Source organism: Epinephelus lanceolatus, chromosome 24, assembly GCF_041903045.1.
Source record: "Epinephelus lanceolatus isolate andai-2023 chromosome 24, ASM4190304v1, whole genome shotgun sequence".
Lineage (NCBI taxonomy): Eukaryota > Metazoa > Chordata > Actinopteri > Perciformes > Serranidae > Epinephelus > Epinephelus lanceolatus.
Window position 1 is genome coordinate 13,903,613 of NC_135757.1, and position 19,996 is coordinate 13,923,608.

At 40.9% G+C, this 19,996-nt stretch overlaps 1 protein-coding gene across 3 annotated transcripts in view; it reads right to left on the reverse strand.

The window, feature by feature from the left end:
* LOC117249842 (beta-1,3-galactosyltransferase 1-like) overlaps window positions 1-19,996 on the reverse strand; it is a 124,528-nt gene that overhangs the window by 24,378 nt on the left and 80,154 nt on the right. The window contains exon 3 of one of the 3 annotated variants that reach the window (XM_033615628.2): window positions 17,750-17,839. The exons of 1 other annotated variant lie outside the window; for it this stretch is intronic. The gene's annotated coding sequence lies outside the window, so the exon portion shown is untranslated. Of the gene's footprint in view, window positions 1-17,749; window positions 17,843-19,996 lie in introns of all 3 variants that reach the window. One more of the 3 variants, XM_033615626.2, reaches the window with a different exon arrangement.

The window sequence follows — 19,996 nt, forward strand, 5'->3', positions numbered from 1 at the left end:
ATATTGGCCCTCACCTCCAGGGGCTTATTGTCACCAGAACAATAGCTGATGGGTTCAGAGACTGATCGGTGAGCAACTCAAGGAGTTTTCATATTCAAATGACATTTATCCACATCTTAGTCAGGATTTAGGAAAAGTCAGAGCACCTTTATGGCAGCTTTGAATGTGGTTAATGATATCTTGGCATTTAATAAAAATCAACACTGCATATCTGTTTTTTAAATGATATATCCAAGGCTTTTGACACATGTTCTTAAACAGAGGCTTTTTGACAAGGGCTCGCAGGGCAAGTAGTCTCAGTGTGTCACATATTATGCTCTTTGCTCTGATGTTCTGTCTGTTTAAAATGGTGTTCCACAGGGCTCTGTGCTTGGTCCACTTCTGATCACCATTTACATAAATGATCTGGGTAAAGATGTGCTCATTTTCATGTTTATGCAAGTAATAAGATTATTTACTTGTCTAGAACATCCTGTCTCATCTGAAACCTGTTCTAAAAAACTGGTAAGACTAAGCTCAAGTTATTTCGAGAGCCAAGGGTAGGCCACAGAATATCCTGTTGGTGGTAACACTTGAGGGAAAGTCACTGACAATGTTAACTCCTACAAATACCTCAGCATTCTGACAATTTCCTTACTATGTTTGAGGAAGAACTGAGGCTTAAATTAAGTTTCAGTTTTAGTGACAATTGTCACACGAATCCTCACGGGAGTCACATCATATGTTTGAACAAGTTTGCTAGATTTACTCATGAGCCAAGAAGGTATTATAAGTCATTTTTGGATGTTTTCAATGAAAATACAGTCCACAGCAATTTGTAAATCCAGGACAACTTTGCTAATATTGGGTTTCAACTAAGATACATGTAAGCACAATAGAGTTGCAAGCATTGATCTTGTCACTTGGATCACTGGGAGTCCTGTAACTGTCCTGTGCTGTTAACACCACAAAAAGAGATGAGCAATTCTGATCTATTTCTACAAAGACTGAAAATTATCATTCATTTAAATATAAATGTCTTTATTTAACTCTGCTGTCAATGGAAATCGAAACTGTTTGGTAGAGACTCATAATTATATAAACTAGGAAGTTGGTAGTGCAAAAAGAAAAAAAGTGCAAAAAGAAATATTTTTTGGAGTGTTTTTCTCAAGGTGGGACCAATGCCAATTTTGGTGAAAACATTCAGTCTAACAAAAGAAAACCTTTGTAGAGCCCAGGGCCATTTCTTTGAGCCTTCTTTCAAACCATTGTGTTTCCCGGCATCCTCAGGCCCTATATCTGTGTCGCTGTCAGGTCAGTGTACTTCTCTGTGCATGCAGCACCTTTATCTCTGATAAACCAAGTGAAGATGGGAAGGCAGAAGTCACAGAGTCAACAAAGAAAGAGGACAAAAACTTATTTTCCTTTCCTCACTGCACTGACGCTCACTCATCCATTTGAATGAAACTTCTTTTACATCTCAACATGTTTCTGTGCAATAATTGAATACAACAGTTACTCTGAACCCACTCGACACCGTGGAAAAGACTACTTTAGTTTGCACTCGAAAAAGAAGTGTCAGTTAAGTTTGAATTGGACAGGTTTTAACCTTGTCACTCATTCTTAAGTATACAGTAGCTCTGTCTGCTGAGGTCAGGACGCAGGAGGTGGGTGGAGAATTGCGTGCAGCGGCTGAGACGTCCCTCCCTCTCCGAAAAACTCTCTACCTGCTCGCACCATAAACATAGTTGTTCACTGACCTCCCCTCTCTTGCTGCAAATTCATTTTTCTGTCTCTGCCCTTGAAAGGAGGATGTCTGAGAGCTGTCAGGATCAGAACTTCTTGGTTGCGTAACAGTCGGCGCACTGAGGCGGCGTGAATGTTGAACTTGGCGTGTCTGGCCTCAATAAGGCACTTTATCTAACTGATTTTTCTGCTCAGTTTGTGATGGAAAAGTCGGTTAGGATTTGTTTCTAACTGAAAAACTGAGTTAGAAAACGTACTGGGACTGACAAAATGTACAAACTTTCCAAAAATGTAAATCATGTCAATAAAGTATAAGCACTGACAAGAAATTGACAAAGAAAAAAAGGTGGCCTCCAATACTGTATAATGAAAACAGGTCGATTTTTCTTGACTGATATTGAAGGACCCAGTGGTTTTGCACAATCTGTCCAATAAATCCGGTGTGCTTAAAACTCACATAACTGACAAGTATTTCTCAAATCATGATAAACATTCAATGAGCAGAGACTCGAGGCCTTTTAGGATTTTAAATGGCTAATTTGATATAAATGTGGAGGGGGAAATAAGTTGTCTCTGATATTGTGGTAATCTGCGAGTAATGTGGTGTCATATCAGCAGAAAATGGCGCACAATGGAAGGACATGGACCTTCAGCTACTCAAATAGCAACTTGAATTCAGTGAGCACAGCGCAAACTCTCAGCCAGTTTGAAAAACCTTCTGTTGCTGCTGTTACACAGATTGGACCAAGCCGGCTATGACCCCTGATGCTGGGGTTTGTGCCAGCTAAATTAGAGTTGCTACATTTGCTACCGAGGGTCCGTCTCTAGAGCTTCTGCCTGCTCTCTTCCTGGTAAAAAGTCACCCAGAAGTAGGGAGGAAGGTGGAGGGACTGCCAGATGCATAGACTTGCTAATTCTTGTCTCATTTGTCTGATAAACAGCGAGACAAAGAGCAGGGCAAGGGGCTGAGTGTATCAATAGGCTTCACACAGCTCTAAAATGGAATAAATCAATGTATGGGAAACACTGCAGGGACATCTACATGTAACAGTTTAAGTTTACTTTAAAAGTATTATTTATCCATACACACGTAAAAAAAAATAGACTGCACACTTAAAATTGGGATAGATATCAAAATGGCACCCCAGTATTATGATAATATCAAATTAGGAGGTAAGCATATCATCCTAGCCCTACTGGTTTTCCCCCAAATGTCATGAAATATGAGATCTAATAATCTTCTGTGTAATTGCATCTTATCTGAGCACTGCACTCCAACCATGAAGACAACAGTGACTAACACTTCATTCTGTTGGGCTTTATTTGTTGCCATTCAATAACCAGGCCTGCAGTGTAGCCTCCATTAGATCACTAATTAAAACGCCCATAGTCAACGTTCAGAGTTTATAGATCATCTTTCTATCAGTTTAATTAGGCTAATTGCTGGTTGCTACAGTGCTCACTGTCGTTTCATTTCATTAAGTGAAGAATTAATAGAGGAACCCGCTGTGAGAATCATGAAGGTTGTGCTCTATATTCAAGCTCGATGGAGTTTGATCAACTGGAGAACGGAATGTGCTATTTTTGTTCATTTCTGAATGACAGCTATGGTGAGAGGGAAGTTAAACTACTATTCATATACATAATCAGATGAGAGTGAATTACAAATATGAAATAAGAGGGCTGACATTATTAAAGGAGTAGCTGAAATTTCTGGGAAGTACTGTTCATTATTGTCAAGAGGTGTAGGCAATGGTTAGGTTGGTAAGAAGCCAGACTATCCGATAAGACATTAAGATGATCAGAAATTGGACTTTTATACCAGACAGTTAAAAACATTATAAAGCCCACTACACTGGATTATGGTGACATTCAGTATGCCCATGCTGCAGCCATTACCTTTAAACCACCGGACGCCGTTTACCACAGGGCCATTTAACTTATTACTCACGACAGCCATAACTCCCCACTGTGAGTTAGATGGAAAAGTCGGACAGTCATCACCGACACCCAGAAGGGGTCAGCGTACCTGTGTTTTCATTTATAAGGTTGTGCTATCGAAGTTGCTGGGATATTTAATGCCCTCAGTAGAGTTCAATGTGATCAGCTTTAAAGCTCCTCTTACTAACTGTGAACTGGGATTGACTGGTTTCCAGTACGACACACCTCACTACAGGAATGAACTAAAGCATAAAGTGAAGTTAGAGACAATTATTATGCCAAGGAGCTGAGCAAATGCTGCCTCAATTGGCCACCTAGAAAAGGTCCACCTAAAAAATCAGCATCAGTGTTCGCTCTACTGCTAATACTTTCACTGCTGTACCTTGATATCACACACACCTTTCCACCAGGGAACTGAGGAACAGACTGCCATTTTTACTTATACAGATAACAGGAGTTGCTGGTCTACCAATGCCTCCATCACTTAGTGAGTAAAGTAAAGCAGAGACAATATTCCTAATATAGTGTACACTTAAACTGATATTGATTTTGTTAAGGTTGCTAAAATAGATTTTGCAGCGGCCCCCTGTCCATAGCATAAACTTTATTCTGCTTAGCATCCATGCCAGTTTATTACTCTTTTATTAAAGTAACACAGTGCATAAAATAAGCACAGTAGAATCCTCAGACAGGTCAGACCACCACGTTTGACAAAAGTCAAACATAGTGGTCTGACCATGGGGAAGTTTGTATGAAAGTGATTCAGTGGACAGAACTTCACTCTGTCAAAAGGTAAAATGCTCCTAAAAAGCAGCACAGTTTGCAGACAGTTATGAGGCAGGATGTACGTCACTGTGTTGAATGTAATCATGGCTCTCCTTTGTCTCTTAAATTCTGTGAGATCTAGAAAATTACATCATTCCCTGGAGGTGGAGATATTAAAAGATTGCTACGCAAGAAGCTTTCTAATGAGGAGCTAAGCCTAACTTGTTTTTTTATGAAGCTACAGTATATCACTTGATAGGGGTTATTAACCTTTGGCACTGATATAATATGATGTGTTGTTACAGCCTGACAGTGGATGGAGTGTCATGTAGCTCTTAAATGTGTCCTTATTTCATGTGTCATTTAATCATTTTCATAATATAAAACCCTGTCTACATGCAGCCAGCTCTTCCAGTTTACACAGCTTCTACAATTGTATTGAATGCTGCCTACATGCAGGTTACTTTCTCCAAGCCTTCCAGGCCAGATCACCCATATGTGAGAGCACTGGACATGCAACCTGTGCCTGTCTCATCCTTCCAGATGATAAATTCAGATACATCTATCATTTAACTTAAGCGAACACAATCCTAAATGTAAATCATGATGCTATAAATGTGACTGAAAGTGAAATCTGTACCAGCTGAAGGTGGCTGAAAGCACTATATCACATGGCTCTCGTGACTCACGCAGGTGTTGGACTGTATATGTGTTTTACAGCTGGGAGTTATGCACCTGCTATCTGTTTAAAGTTGACGTCGCTACGGCGCACATTTGTATCACACCCTCCTCCTTGTTGTTTTAGTGCCTGCGAAGAGTTTATGGGCCGTACATCAGCTGTATCAGGTGATACATCTGAGAGCGCTGCTCGGAGTGATCCGTCTTCCCACTGCCAGGCAGGAAGGTTACACTTACATTTATGTAACACAACGACAGAGGGGAGAGAGGACACAGAGAGAAAGGGATGCAGAGTGTAACAACCAGCTCCTGTTGCTTCTTAATTATTCAGATCAGATCTAAAGAAACATCTAGTTTTAACAGTATAAACTGAGTGAAATCACAGAGCTTGTTCTTTTCAATCTGATGAGTAAGTGAGCAGCAGACACTCAATATCTCCCCGCACATGTAATCCAATAACTGCTCTTACTGACAGGATCAGCTCCCACAAGGGTGTAAATCTACCAGCATGTGATCGCTCAGCTACACACACAAACACATGTATTGAGGGTTGAGGAGGAAAGCCAGGATTGGGAATCCTTTGAAGTCAAAATAACCAATTAACCCGATTAAAAATGCTTGATATTAATTTTCTTTTCGATCTGCTCTGAAGATACACTTCAACATGTCGAGGATTTATGTGTACACTGTGTGTGCGCCCAGCCTTTATTCCCACCTCAAGTCAAAACAACCCTTTTATTTGTACATCAATCTCATGCACTGTTTGCATTGTTTTCTATGTGTCGTTTCATTGTTTCATTAAAGAGCTTAATTAGCTTAATTGGACACTTTAATTATGATTGATGGTATTATATTAGGAATTAAGAGACTGACAGAGCTGTTAAAGCATTACTGGCACCTGTGACTCAGTAGCACAGTGTGAAACCACTGGAGTGTGTATCGCGTCATAGGCACACTCATGTAGGTGAATGTGCGTCATAAAAATATTGCTGCATATCAGTATTAGTGGTGAAAAGATCCACAGGGTACCTTTACTTGTTTCCTGTCATATTTTGTACAGCATCTTGTGGTATTTTTTTAATAATAAAAACAATTATAGACTCGCAGCAGCCAGCATATTCAATTAATGAAAGGTTTATAACTGCAAGTGTCAGCACCCAGCGGAGAGACCCCCTACTGAATCAGCCTGCAGACTTCTCTCAGCATCAGGTGTAAAGCACAATGGGAGTGGTAGGTTTATTTAACAATGAAATGTGCACTCTGTGACAGATTCTTTAAAGGTTGATTGGGCGTCTGAAATTAATTATAATAAATTAGCATTTTTAAATTATTATCATTCAGTGTCATCAGGATTATAAGTTTGATTATATTTAGTTTAATGACATTAGAGGCAGGTGTTACAAGAAGTACAACGCTGTCACTGGCAGAGCAAGGGTACATTTGCATTTAAAGTGTAGCTCTCTAGCTTGTTAAGACAATTCTGTCAACAGCGGTTGGCAGAATCACTTTATATTTCATCTCTGACTCTCATTATTAATTATTACTTCTTGTAGCATACATTATGAGCTGGAGGTATGAGCTTTGCATGAAAAGCATGAAATAAATCACTTGGAAACAAATCTGTCTCTGTGCTGGAAAATATGATCCATTAATGTGAAATTCTGACGCCAGTCAGGGGGCAACCTCAGGGGCTGATAGATAAAGCCACTGCCAAAAACTGCAGTTCCTCTAATGGCCACTTGAGGCTGACTCTAAGGTCATCCCCATAGACCCCCATGTTGAAATGCCCAACTTACAGCAGAAATAAACATGTTTACAGTCTGGTACAAAAAAATGGTTTTGGTCTCTATAGCTAATTTCCTCGTTCATGACGACTCCACAGGGGTGAGTTATTATATGACTCACCTGTTTAAATGCTATTATCGCTAAAAGTTATTAATAATTAAGGTTGGGAGCCATCCTTTGAAAAGTTGTGACCATGGCGACAACATGGTTAGGTAGCATAACCATTGTTTCTCCAGATTCACAGTGTATATGTGTAGCTGTAGATTCAACTCAGAGTGGAAAAGCACCCCACGTCATCTTTTTTCCCATTGTCCAATTGGATGATTTGAGAGGCGGGCCTTCTGTGGTGGTCAGGACAACAAGTTTACAGTTGGTAAACAATGAAGGAGAAACTGGTGGTAGCGGTTGCTGGATACTCAGAGCTATACGGCCGATGATAGACAGCAGGTTGTCAAACTGCTCGAGTCATCCTAAAATATGCCTGAAAACGGCCATCATGGAGGAGAAGCTCCTGGACCAACTGGTGGTACTCCCCATGATCCACCCTCTTTTTTAGGGTCTCGTGTACCCACACAGATCTCTGTTTCCTTGTGCCCAACAAACTATTTGCTGACGGCCTCTCACCCTCAACCAGAGCTACAGCAGGTACCCTCTGCCTCAACATTTTAGGAACAAGATACTAATTAGTTTTTACTCTTACTACTTTAAGTCTGTTTTTCCCTAGCAAAAATTACCATTATCACAGTTAACCATAGCTGAAAATTAACCGTGCTAACCAAGCTAGCAGCTACAATTGGTCACTTCCAAAAATCCAAGATGGCAAAGGCCAAAATACCAAACTCGAGGTTTCAGAATGGGAGTCTACAAACCAACAAACCAGTTTGTCTGATTCTGATTCTGAAGGGTGACATCATGTGGCAAGGGTCATTTTCTCTGTGATTTGCTGCAGGCTTGAGAAATGCATGGACAATGAATAGAAGGGTAAAGATGTTTTTAAGATCTGAAATTGATTCCCTGACAGCATGCAGGGGTCAAAACATTAACTGACGGGTTCGTACTTCTACCATGTTGGCCTCTTTTACCGGAGCTCTCCAACAAAGTACAGAGCTCAAGTTTCAATTTAAATGAAAGGCTTAAGCCTGCCTGCAGTGTCAGATGGTGCATGCAGGGACACCAGGATGAGATGTAGGGTGTGATTAACACTTTTGATATCCACCACCAGTTTTCAGTTCTGTTGTCTTGCTTCCTCTTTCTCTCCTTCTTGGCTTTCAGATTTAAGATAAGATGAAACTTTAATGATCCCCATGTGGAAAATGGGTCGATGGAGCCGCAAACAGTATCAGGACACAGCAAAGAAACAGAGAAAAAGCAGGTCTTACAAACATCTGCCAACATAAGTTAAACATTGGTACACTGTATATGTGTGGAATAGAAAATAGGCATATCTGTACAAACAGGTTTATTCACCACGGAGCAAATGGGCCCTTTAGTTGTTGTGAACCTGTTCTTCCTGTAAATCGTTTGCCTCGGGTGAGTAGCCAAGCTTATTTTCTGTCTTGGTCATCAGACACACTATAATAACTAGAATAAATCAGTGATGAGTTATTTTTTTCCCACAGCAGTATTCAGCAGGAGCCAAATTCAGGTCAAACAGGGTAATTTGTGCAACTGCAGTGGCTAATCAATGTGTCAAAAGATTTGGTAAGAACCTCAGCCGAGCTAAAAGAACTTCAGTGTAACAGATTTGGAGTTTGCAATGTTTGGCCTTCAGTGTTAAACACTGCGGTGACACGATGGAAACCTTAAACGGAGATGAACAATGTTTTTGATCTTTGAACTGTAAGTTTTATTGATTCCCAGATACTGTATTTCCTCAAGCAACGGCAGGCAGAATGACCAGGCTGCTAAGCAGTCAGACTCTACCTCGCCCGGTGGTGTAAAAATTGAACTGGATGCAGCTGTGGGCTAGCTTTAAATTGAAAGCCAAAGAAGTCTTTTAAAAAGATGTTCACTGCCTATATTAATCAAGTGTTTCATTGGAGGAAATCAGTCCTAACCAGCTGCAAATGTGATCTTTCTGGGACCTTGAGTATAAGCATTTTAACTTTCTGAACTTAGGAAATGAACTTTTAGGAGCTGCAGGAGTTTGATTCAGGCAGAAACAAGTGTAATGGGTGAAAATTAACATTTCTCGAGACTGACCATGTGTGGGATGCAGCAGAGAGTAGGAGCAAAAACCACAGTCCTGTTTCTGTAAGGACCCTACAGCAGCTTTGACTTTGTGATGATGTGACCAATCACAACCAACATTTCCAGCAGTAATAAATCAAACTTTGAGCAGTTGTACAGCTGCAAGCTGCATTTCAAAGCACTGTCCATTTAGAGGTGATAAAATTTGAATGTTTTGTAATGTAAATGTCTTTCCTTTGATTTTATTTTCTGTTGGCTTTTTCTAACAGACAGCCTGCTAGCTGTGTTAACATGCAAAAACATGGCGCCCACTGCCCCACTACCCTGTGGTTTCTACTGGTTAGCTAGCCTTGGCTGCTCTGCACTGCACATCACCCAGGTCAGATGGGAGCTCGCTTGTGGCGCTGCTCATTTGGTAATTCCAGCTGGCCACCCTTCGGTATGGGTGGCCCCAATGAGTACGTGGCTTCATTTTGAGCCAAAAACCCCTTTAGGAATGTTAACTACACTGCTTACGGTGCTAACAGAGCTAACATAGTTAACAATGGTTTGTGGGTCAAAATTGATTTGCACTCATTTAGTTATTTTCTGGGCAAAAATCTCTGGTTCCACCTTCAAAGATGCCTTTCTTGGTCACAGGAGACACTAAATAAAATTTGGGATTTGGACGATTTGTTTATACATTTATTCTGTTACGCCATTGGCATCACATTTAAGCATATATGACCTAGATAACTTATATAACTACACACATTACACCTACACATAAAGAAGACATTATTATCGAATTGTTCAATATCTCAAACCCAACTTACAGAAAACAGCAACACATCATCATCATTTCTACGTCTCCTTGCAGAAAGTCAGCGTAGGAAGCTTCAGAAATATCTCAGACTTTCTCTGAGGTTTAACTTTCAGTGCGATTCCTGCGAGGGATTCTGAGATGCTTGATAAACAACAGGCCTTGAAGTGCTGTTTATTTTCAGGCCTCCCTATACGATTCACTTAAACTTAAACAAATTGAAGCGGTTGCGCTGTCCACACTACTACATTTACTCTTAAACAGTGACCAGAGAAAACAGAAAGCAAATCAGCCCCTCTGTGACTCCCCCTCTGGTTCAAGAGCAATATGTGGAACAATTGCACGTTAACTGGCCTGCTCTAGAGAAATTGTTCCTATGTGTTGAATTGCAAAAAAACAAAAGGGTATAGACACCTTATCGCCAGAGTACTGCAGATAACAAGCCCAGGGTGTGCAGACGTGGATTTGTGCTTTACTGTTCACCTTATCACAAGCTCCAGGCGGACGAGTCTCAACACTGTGACAAAGTGCAGGACGCCTGTGCTTGTTTGTATTATCACCATCATCATCATCTGGGTGTTATTTATGTTTGGAAGCAGTGTACATTCAAGATAACATATCCAGAGATATGCAGTGATTCATTCATTCACTGATTCATTCATTCATGGAAAATATTACACCTTTCAAACACGTCCTCCTCTTTTAATTCAAGCACATTTCCATTATATAATGCTCGTAACAAACCTAAATCCACACATGAATGCACACATGTATGAAAAGAGACCAAAGTCTCTGTGGCCAAAAATGAGCGACAATGGTGATGTAAAACACATTATCCTGCAGCCACAGCGGTAATTATGGTTTCTAATGTCGGTCCAATTAGCAAGACCCATCAAGCTGTACTGCTCTGAATGTGCAATTAGGTTTAATTACATGATAGAAGCATGGCAGATAGCAGGAGAGGATGAGAAAAATGCATTCTTATGTCTCAAACATTGTGCTGTCTTCGAATGCTTCATATTGATATACTGGCTTTGTATTCCAACCCATGAAGTGGAAGGCACACTGTGAGGCCGGCGCTCCAAATTTAGCCACATTTGGCGTCTTTTCAGAGGCAAAACGCATGAGGATTTAGGACCAACATGGAGAGTGCCATTTGGCTCTGAGTGCTGCAGTGTGTGCAGGCTGCCCAGCCATCTTGTTGAGATTTCTGGACAACTGTGTCTTTCTCCATCTACTCCATCTACCCACAATGACTCTCAAGCTCCTTCTACTGACGAAACAAAAAGGCCTCGACGTGCATTCAACCGCAGAGAAAAGAATCACATCATATCTTACTGCTGGACTTCGATCGACACATTGTCAAAATGTAACTTGTTAACAGCAGGATATCTAAAAACACAACTGTACTTCTGTATATGTTCACAGGAGCTTCAAAATACAGTCCGAAACCACAGGGGAGGATATTTTCACAAAAGTCAGATACTCTGCTGGAAATCGCAGCTGATCCATGTGAGACAGAGCCTGAGGTCAGAGCTTGCTTTTGGTTTGACTGGTCAGTTAGTGAGGGCTGTCAGCTCGGCTTTCTTGTTGCTACAGCAGCAGCAGCAGTGATGTAGTGGGAAATAAACCAGGTGAGCTCCCTCCACTCTGTCGATATCACTCACAAAACACTGTAGCTCCTTTCTCCAACAGTCTTTGAACTTTTGTTATCGGCTACACTGGACTGATATAACTCAACTGCTTTGCTTGAAATTTGAATCATTTTAATTTCATTAACTGTTCACGAAACTCATCCTGACACTTAACAACCAAAACTAGGCTTGGCAGGAATGACAAGCTGTTGAATTTCTCTTCAAGACTAAGTGCTGTGCATCTGGCTCTATGCAAATGACGAGTTTGGAAGGTGGTGTTTTTGTTTTGTATTGTTTTGTCTTTTTTACCAAAACCAAAGATTAAGAGAAAAAGTGTAAGGCATGGATTATGTGTTTGTTTGCTCTAACATAAGCTGCAAATGTTAGCAAGTCTGGCTACCTAGCTTCCTCACTACAATAGCAACCAAGTGTTACTCCAAGGCTAATGAGGATATTATTTGCTAGATCAGAGGTTAAAGGTTCAGGCATGACAAAGGCATGACCCGCCATATTCTCCCTCTGACTGGCTAGTACTTGTTGCCTTTGTTGGTTGGATTGGTCAAATTTAGGCCTGAGGAGTGGCATTGGTTAGGGTAAGGGTAAAATATATTTTTAAAAATGCTGTTTCTGACCCAATTTTTGAGCAACACAACTAATTTTAGAGTCAGACCGAATTTCAGCTTTGTCTGTGGTTATTTGCCATGCAGTGTACGGGGGGCGTGATCAACTGCTCCTGGCCTGTCCTCGGACATCTGGATTAATGTCTGATACATTAGAAATTTTGTTTTGCCGTCCTCAGGGTCTCGCAAAGTTGAAGCAGAGCAGAGTTGATTCTCCAAAATTAGTGCATTTTGTTTTCTCTGTGCCTATACAAAGCGGCAAACAGGGCGTCTGAAAGTGTCATGATGACACAACATGTTATGTGGATGGAAAACATGGAGGCCAGATTGGGCGAGCTGCAGTAACAGTCATCCTATCAAAACCAATATGAATGAGAGAAACGTTGGCAATAATGTGTCATCGTGAACCATACTGGTGTAACGTTACAGACCTTTGCTAGCACACAAACTTCTACCTGCCTCTGAGCTTTCAAACAAAGCTTTATTGACGATTGTCAACAACCAGAACAGTCTGCTGGGGCTGTTTCTGGTTAGACAAAAAGGATCTTACTCTTTAACGAAAAGGTCTATCTCTGTTGGGATCCTCTCAAGAACTGAGCCTGTCAGTGGCAAAAACAAGCACTTTCATTGGACCTAAATTGAAAGCATGAACGTGCCCACAGTGTGGACTTAACATTGTAGCCTGGCTGCTCAAACTTGGACCAATTTTAAAAAAACAGGGATCCCATTAGTCACTTTGACCCCAAAACATGGGAAAACAGAGTAAAAAATACGCTTTAAGTCTAGATTTCTATGTTTATTTGATGTGCAGAGAGCCACACAACACTTTGTTTCCCCCCTCAGTGTAACAGGATGTTAGATTTTGTGGGCGTTTCCATAAATACTGACTGCATCTACAAGACCTTTGAGTGGTAAATCTGCTATTGTGTAGACTGCTTATGTGCTCTGCTAGGAAGGAAAGTTTGACAGGCGTAACAACAGTAATTATGGGTGGTGGTGCTAAGTGAAGACTCATTTCATTCCCTAAAGGCTTTGGGAATTAGATATACAGCGAGCATAATCAGGGCTTGGACCAAAACGTTTTGTAAGTAAGTGTATAATACTTTATGGTTACTCAATAGACATCATGATGATTAGTCTCAACTATTTCTTATTAAGGAAAAATACCCTTCACTGGTTGTGACTACACTCCAATTAAAAACTTTAAATATAATTTGGGAGGCAGCAATCTGAACCCAAATTATGCAGAACAGTGTGGCCGCACTGTGCGGTGTTTAACATTGATGCAATAAGTGAAATTTAAATGTAAGAGAACAAAGACAAACTGCTGGTCACAAACAAGATTATCAGCAGTGTTGCTGAGTTCGGCTCGCTGCCTTGCTTTGTCAATATTTACCTCTTACAGTTTGATCTCAGCTCCTATTGTAAGTTTGTCGTTTCCCTTAATGAGATTTTTTTCTGCTGATTCTTTGTCTGCCGCTCTCGACGATAACCAGGAGCAATGCAAAGGCGAGCAAATCAGGCCTGGATCGGAACTGAGACACCATAATGAGCACGATTTCACAGGCCCTGTTGCAGGAGAGCCTAATGCCCTGTCAGTAACCTGCTGTGAAGTAATGACTGTGCACGTCACTCTCTAATGCTATTTCCTCAAACACACACACAAACACAGATATGGAAAGATGTACACCCCTGTGCAGACAAACAACACTGTTGTTTCATTATGCTCTTTTACCCCAAATACACTAATGGCCAATTATTTCTGATATTTTTCCAGCGGTAAAGCTAGCGAGTGTTTTAGCAGAAAATACCCAGCAGACTTTGTCCTGTGAACTATGTTGCTTTATGAAGGCTTTGTGTATGGATGTAAGAATTCTCCTGCGGCCAGTGGGAGATGGGGTTCATCCAAAACAGGCCAGGCTTCTCGGCAGCACTGACATTTGTAGGACCTAATAAAGCCGTATTTCTTTTCCCCTTTAGAAAGGAGCTGGCCTCCACCCGGGTTCTTAGCTTGTGTCCACGGTGCATTGTTTCCCCCCAGAAATGTATTACGGCGTTGAAGAGGCTGGGGAGATTGCAGTTAGACCCCATGGCATTAAAGCTCTCCACTAAATCCAATACCAGTGAAATAGTTTTAGGTTGAGTGCAGGTCAGCTCCAGAGCAGAGTGGACCCCTTTATCTCTTCAGACAACAACAGCCCATGTACCTACATTCTGTAGATATACGATGATGCTTGTCAGTGTTGCCTCAATCCAGCCCGGTCGCCTGAAAAAAATGTTCTTGTACGTTTCTATAAACCACAAATACCTTACATCTACATGTTTGTATGTATAATATCATTTCTAAAAAGGTAGCCCAAGCTGCCCAAGCCATTTTCCTCCTGCACAATGAAATCACAAGACTCCCAGTGGGTGGAAAAGCAACTAATCTGGCAGGTGACAGGTGTTTACAGCAGACCATTTTCCATCTATAAACCCTTCCAATTTATGTGACTGCAACTGTCAATCTACAATCTTTAGAAAAACTAAATAATATTTATTATGATAAAATAAAATGAATAAAAAAACAAATTATTGCAAACTTGACCACAAGTTAGACTCATCCCCTCGCCTATGCACATTATGCAACAGACGGGAGCGTGTTTGGTTCATTAGCTGCTGAGGTGTTGCACAGGATGTTTGACTGCTCTTTGAACGTGTATTCGCGTCGCAGTTTGGACTAACGTCGACATATTGGTGACATCAAAGAGAATGTGTGAGAGGCTGACAGTTACGGCAAGCCATATTGGGGTGACAGATGCTCGAACACAAGCTGCCACCAAAGTGTGAGAGTGAGAGAAAGAGAAAGGAATAGAGAGAAAGAGAAAAGATGGTTTGTGGCATTTTGCATATGCTGAATATCTGTTTTTTTTAATTTTTTGTTTAGCCGTTGTTGTTTTTTGGATATTCTTGTGAGACTTCAAAAGTTATTGCTTAAACCAGAAATGTCAATAACATTCTACTGTAGTGTCGAGCTTTAAGACATACATGAAATGAACAAACAATAGTTTTCAACTTCCATGCAGCACAAAACATAAAATTACAGTAAATTGTAGCTGCAGCTCTGCAATTACCTCCCACTTCCTTCTGCCTCTATATAGCTGGGATGTATGGAGTGAGACAACTTTGCCAGAGAGACAGCAACTGTTCCATGGGAAATGTGTCATTTGCATAATGCAAACTGTTATAAAGTGTATCAAAAGGAAAGAATAGAGAGGAAAGATGGGCAGGAAATGACAGAAAAACAGACAAAAGTGGATGTTAGCAGACAGAAATATCACACTGGTGGAACAAGCTATGGAGTGAGAGAAACATCAAGAAAAGGATTTCTTTTTTCCAGTGTCACAGGGGATTGGGAGCAGAGGGAACAGAGATACACAAGTCTGTGACCTCAACCAATAAAAATTGCTTTTGTAAACCTAAAAGTCCCCTGTGACACCCATCGTGGGGTTTGATGATCTCCTGTTGCAGCGCAGCAGCCTCCTTATTCCCTGTGTGCTTGTCACTGCTGTCTGTTTACCCGCGCATAAAAACGGAAAACAAAATCCTGCAGAAGACGGAGCTTCCCTTTGAGATGCAGCGCTGGGTTAGAGTGACGGCTGCACTCTTCAACTCCTCCTCTGATTCACTGTCTTACTCAGACAAAAGGCATTATCACACACTTGCTCTTTGCCTCGTGTCTGTACTTCCAGCACGTGGGCTGAGCTGCGTTTTCAATGTCATTTCTGCATATGTGTAAATAAGATGCAGAACTGATTTCGCCCTTTTGCCACGGATGCACGTACACTTTTTACAGCTTGAAAGTGCAATTTGAATAAAGAAGCGTGAGTGTGTAGGTGTGTGTGTGGGTGTAGTTGCACTCGTTATGTGTCCAACTGTTCCTAACAATGTATCAGTGTATGTGACAGAGTGTCTCACCAATTAGTCGGCTGCTATTGAACTCCAATACTCTTCTGTTCTGTTTCAGCTCAGAACAATTTGCACTACTGATGGATTCAACATTGCTCCTTCTAACTTATAATTTAGCTGAATATTTAAAGCTAGCGAGCGTGACCCACGGTGTCTTGTTACAGCACTTGAATGACAATGCCGACCCTGCGCTTTGGGTGAAATGAAACGGAAAATGAACAAAGCTCTCGCGGAAAACGTCTTAATGACTCTTAATTATCTTTGCCATAGTGCCAAGTGATACACTAGTCATGTAGGACACACTAATCCCTCTTATGCTAACTACATATATTGAGCAAATGTCTTAATCTACAAGTCGGTGCAGAGAATTTTAAATCCTAGGTACATCAAAGAAAGTATAGTAACTCCCACATGCTCATCTGGTGATTTAAAGAACCTGTGAAATGAAGGTGCTATTGTTCATAGTTTCTGCATGGAGCTGTTGTTGTGTGTGATAAAAATGTCAGTGTTTTTGCATGAGGATATATTTATGTCAAAATCTGACCTGTTTCAGCATCATTTGGAGGTAATTAACACTTCCATCCCCAGTGTTGTCACAATACAAAAATGTTGACTTGGATCCAAGTACCAAGTTTAGTATCATGACACTCGTGACCGAAGCGATACATGTAAGGCATTGCTTCTCTCTCAATCAAAGCTGAGGCTCATGCCATAATAATGGGGATGAATGCACAGCAGCTGCACCGCTACCTTTCCAGTACTGCCACGTCCTCTCGATCACTTACACCAGAGACATATTTGACCTACAACAAGTACCGAATGTTCATGTCACGATGCCAGACAAATCAGTCAACTTGGTGGAGTGGGTGGATTCCAGGGTCTGGAGCCAGGCGAGTAAAAACTGCAATCTACGGTCTAGCACTTGCAGCACTAACCTGAGTCAGAGATGTATTTTTGAGCATCAATTTTAAACCATCTCTAATCACCAGCAGCTGTCTCACCTGCTAAAAGCTCAAACATACAACAGTACAAGTGTTCTTTTTCTTCTTCCACCTCGACCTTCAGTGTCCATTTTCCATCCTTTGCCAGCTTTTGAAGCTTAAAAACCAATTTCTTCCGTGTAATTACTCATGCCTGACGATTCTATTTAATGTGAAAACAAGGGTGGCACTTAAAGTTTTAAAGGCCCTGAGAATCTTTTTTCTTGATCTGCTTCTTTCTCCGAGTGTGAACACAAACAGTTATTTCACATTTGTGCTTTTGTCACTGTTGTCAGGTGGGTGAGGTTCAGTTAGGAAAGGGTAATGCCCTGTACTCCAGTCAGGGTTCAGCAATTTTTCAATTAGATGCAATGACAGTGGGGCCATTTGCTTATGTTGTCAGGTCACTGTCATCACATCTGATCAAACCTACCCCACACAGTCTCGATGAAGCAGATCAGCTGAGTCTTTGAGAGTTAAACAATGAATAACAATGTATTTGCATAGATAGAGAACCTGTTTCCATATAGCCAATTGAATGGCCTCGTTTGAAATCATATTTGCATAAAGCAGTACTATCAGCATTCTATTACAGACAGACCAGACAGCAGCGTGCGACACAACACAAGAGCCACAGACTCAACACCCAGATCGGCATTCACTGTGGAAACGTAAACATACCTGCAGATGCAAAATGCAACCGTAACTTGGGTCCAGTTAGATGCAGGTGTCTTTACTTTGTCTCTTGTTCCCTGGAGCTCAGCCTGCCAGCTGCTGTCAATCAAACACAGAGTAGAAATATTTCCTATATTATTCCAAAGACTTATTTTTCTAACTATTAAAAAAAAACTAGAATTACTGCCTCGTGGTTGTATGCCTCCACGAACCAGTCAAGTTGCACTTACAGTTTACATCCATGTCTTTAAAAACATGACTGCACACACATCAATTCAGTGACCGACCAAATGTCTCCCCTTCTGTTCCTGAGATATGATGGTGAGTAATGGCCAGAAAAGTGATTTTGCAGAACATTATGATTTCACAGTGAAGGTCACAGTGATCTTGACCTTTGACCACCAGATTCAAATCAGTTCATTAGTGGACATTTGTACCAAATTTGAGGAAGGTCCTTCGAGATCATTTGAGATATTGCGTTCACAGGAATGACAGGGATGCAGGGTCACAGTGACCTTGAGCTTTGACCATCAAAATCTAATCAATTCATTGTTGAGCCCAAGTAAAGATTGAAATTTGCAAATTTAGAGAAAGTCGCTCAAGGTGTTCTTGAGATGTTCCATTCACAAAAATGATGACCTTTGATTTATGACCACCAAAATGTAATCAGTTCATTATTGAGTTCAAGTGGATGTTTGTGCCAAATTACCTCAAGTGGTTCTTGAAACATTGCTTTCTGAAGAATGGGGTGTACATACAGACAACCTGAAAATGTAATCTCTCTGGCCACGGCTATCACTGGTGCGGATGCATAAAAACTATTAAAATAAAAAGAATAATGAAAAAACATGTTGACATTACTTTTGACTACAAAAACATTGAGGAAATGTGATTTCAACTGGTCTTTAAAGGATTTTCATCACACCTTTATCAATGTATAACATTTTGGTTTTCTTGCACTTTAGTTGGGACCATTAAATATTCTTCTGATTAGTCTGCCAGTTTCAGCTGAGTCTGACAAAGAGAGGCCATAATGCTGCAGTTAAAAAGCACCGCACATCTGTGGTCCAGCCACACAGGTGTCTTCAGTTATCCTGGCTGATTAGACCTCTGCTCACAAGGAGGTCCATTTATATGCAAATAAAAATGATAACGGCATGAGTTGTCCCATTTCACCAGGTGAGGGAGATGTCAATCAATGGGCCCTTTTTGCAGAACAGACATTTGACATGTCACAGCAGAAAAAGCACAAGGGTAAATCATCTAATGAATAATGGCTGAACTTAGCTGCTTCAGTTTCAGGGTCTTGGTATTGCGCATGCCGGCTCACTGTCACAATTTTCTTAAGACTCTTAAAATGATTAAGTAAGTTGGTAAAATTTATTTCTACAGCACTTATTGCAGACATAAGTCAAGAAGCGGTGTACAAGGGCATTAAACAACAAGTAGGTCATGTGGTCACTTCATAGACAATGAAGTACCTAAGCCTTGTGTTTAAAAAGGGTACAGCTTAAAACACAATACATAATGAGAAAAAACACAATACTGTACATAAAAGAGAAAACACAGGGAGCAGGCACAGAATTCCATAATTTGGGTGCTAAGGCCTCAAAAGCTTGATCACAATGGGTCTTAAGGACAGTGCACGGAAGCAGCTCTTTAACGTATCCGACTTTAGAGAGCACGCTGATGAGTCTGGGTGAAGTAGTTCAGCCACATAAGTGGGAGCCTGACCGTGTAATGCTCTTTAAGTAAGAGTGAGAATTCTAAACTAGATCCTATATGCGACAGGGAGCCATTGAAGAGAATTTAGTATAGGGATAATGCGAGACCATCTGGGCAATAGTCTTGCAGCAGCATTCTGGGTTGCCTGGAGGCTAGTGTCAAAAATATCGATATATCAATTCATATCGATTCTGAACATTGAAAACTGTTTAATACTCATTTTTCGCAGTATTGATACACCGGTATCAGCTGCACTGTCTTGTTTTCTTTTATTGTTAAAGTTTACAACAGGCACTATGTATTTCTAGTATCTACAATTCTACTATTTCTTGAGTAGAAAAAAGGGGATCTGGTCAGCTGCTTAACATGGGTATCAAAAAATACAGATTAATCAAATACTGCCCCGAAATTATGCAGATTTGAGCTGGCTATAGAGGAAAGAGGCCAAATACTTTGCATGGTCAAGGTAGCAACATCCAGAACCTCCGTCTTATCAGCACTGAGTTGTAAATAATTTTCTGCCACCCC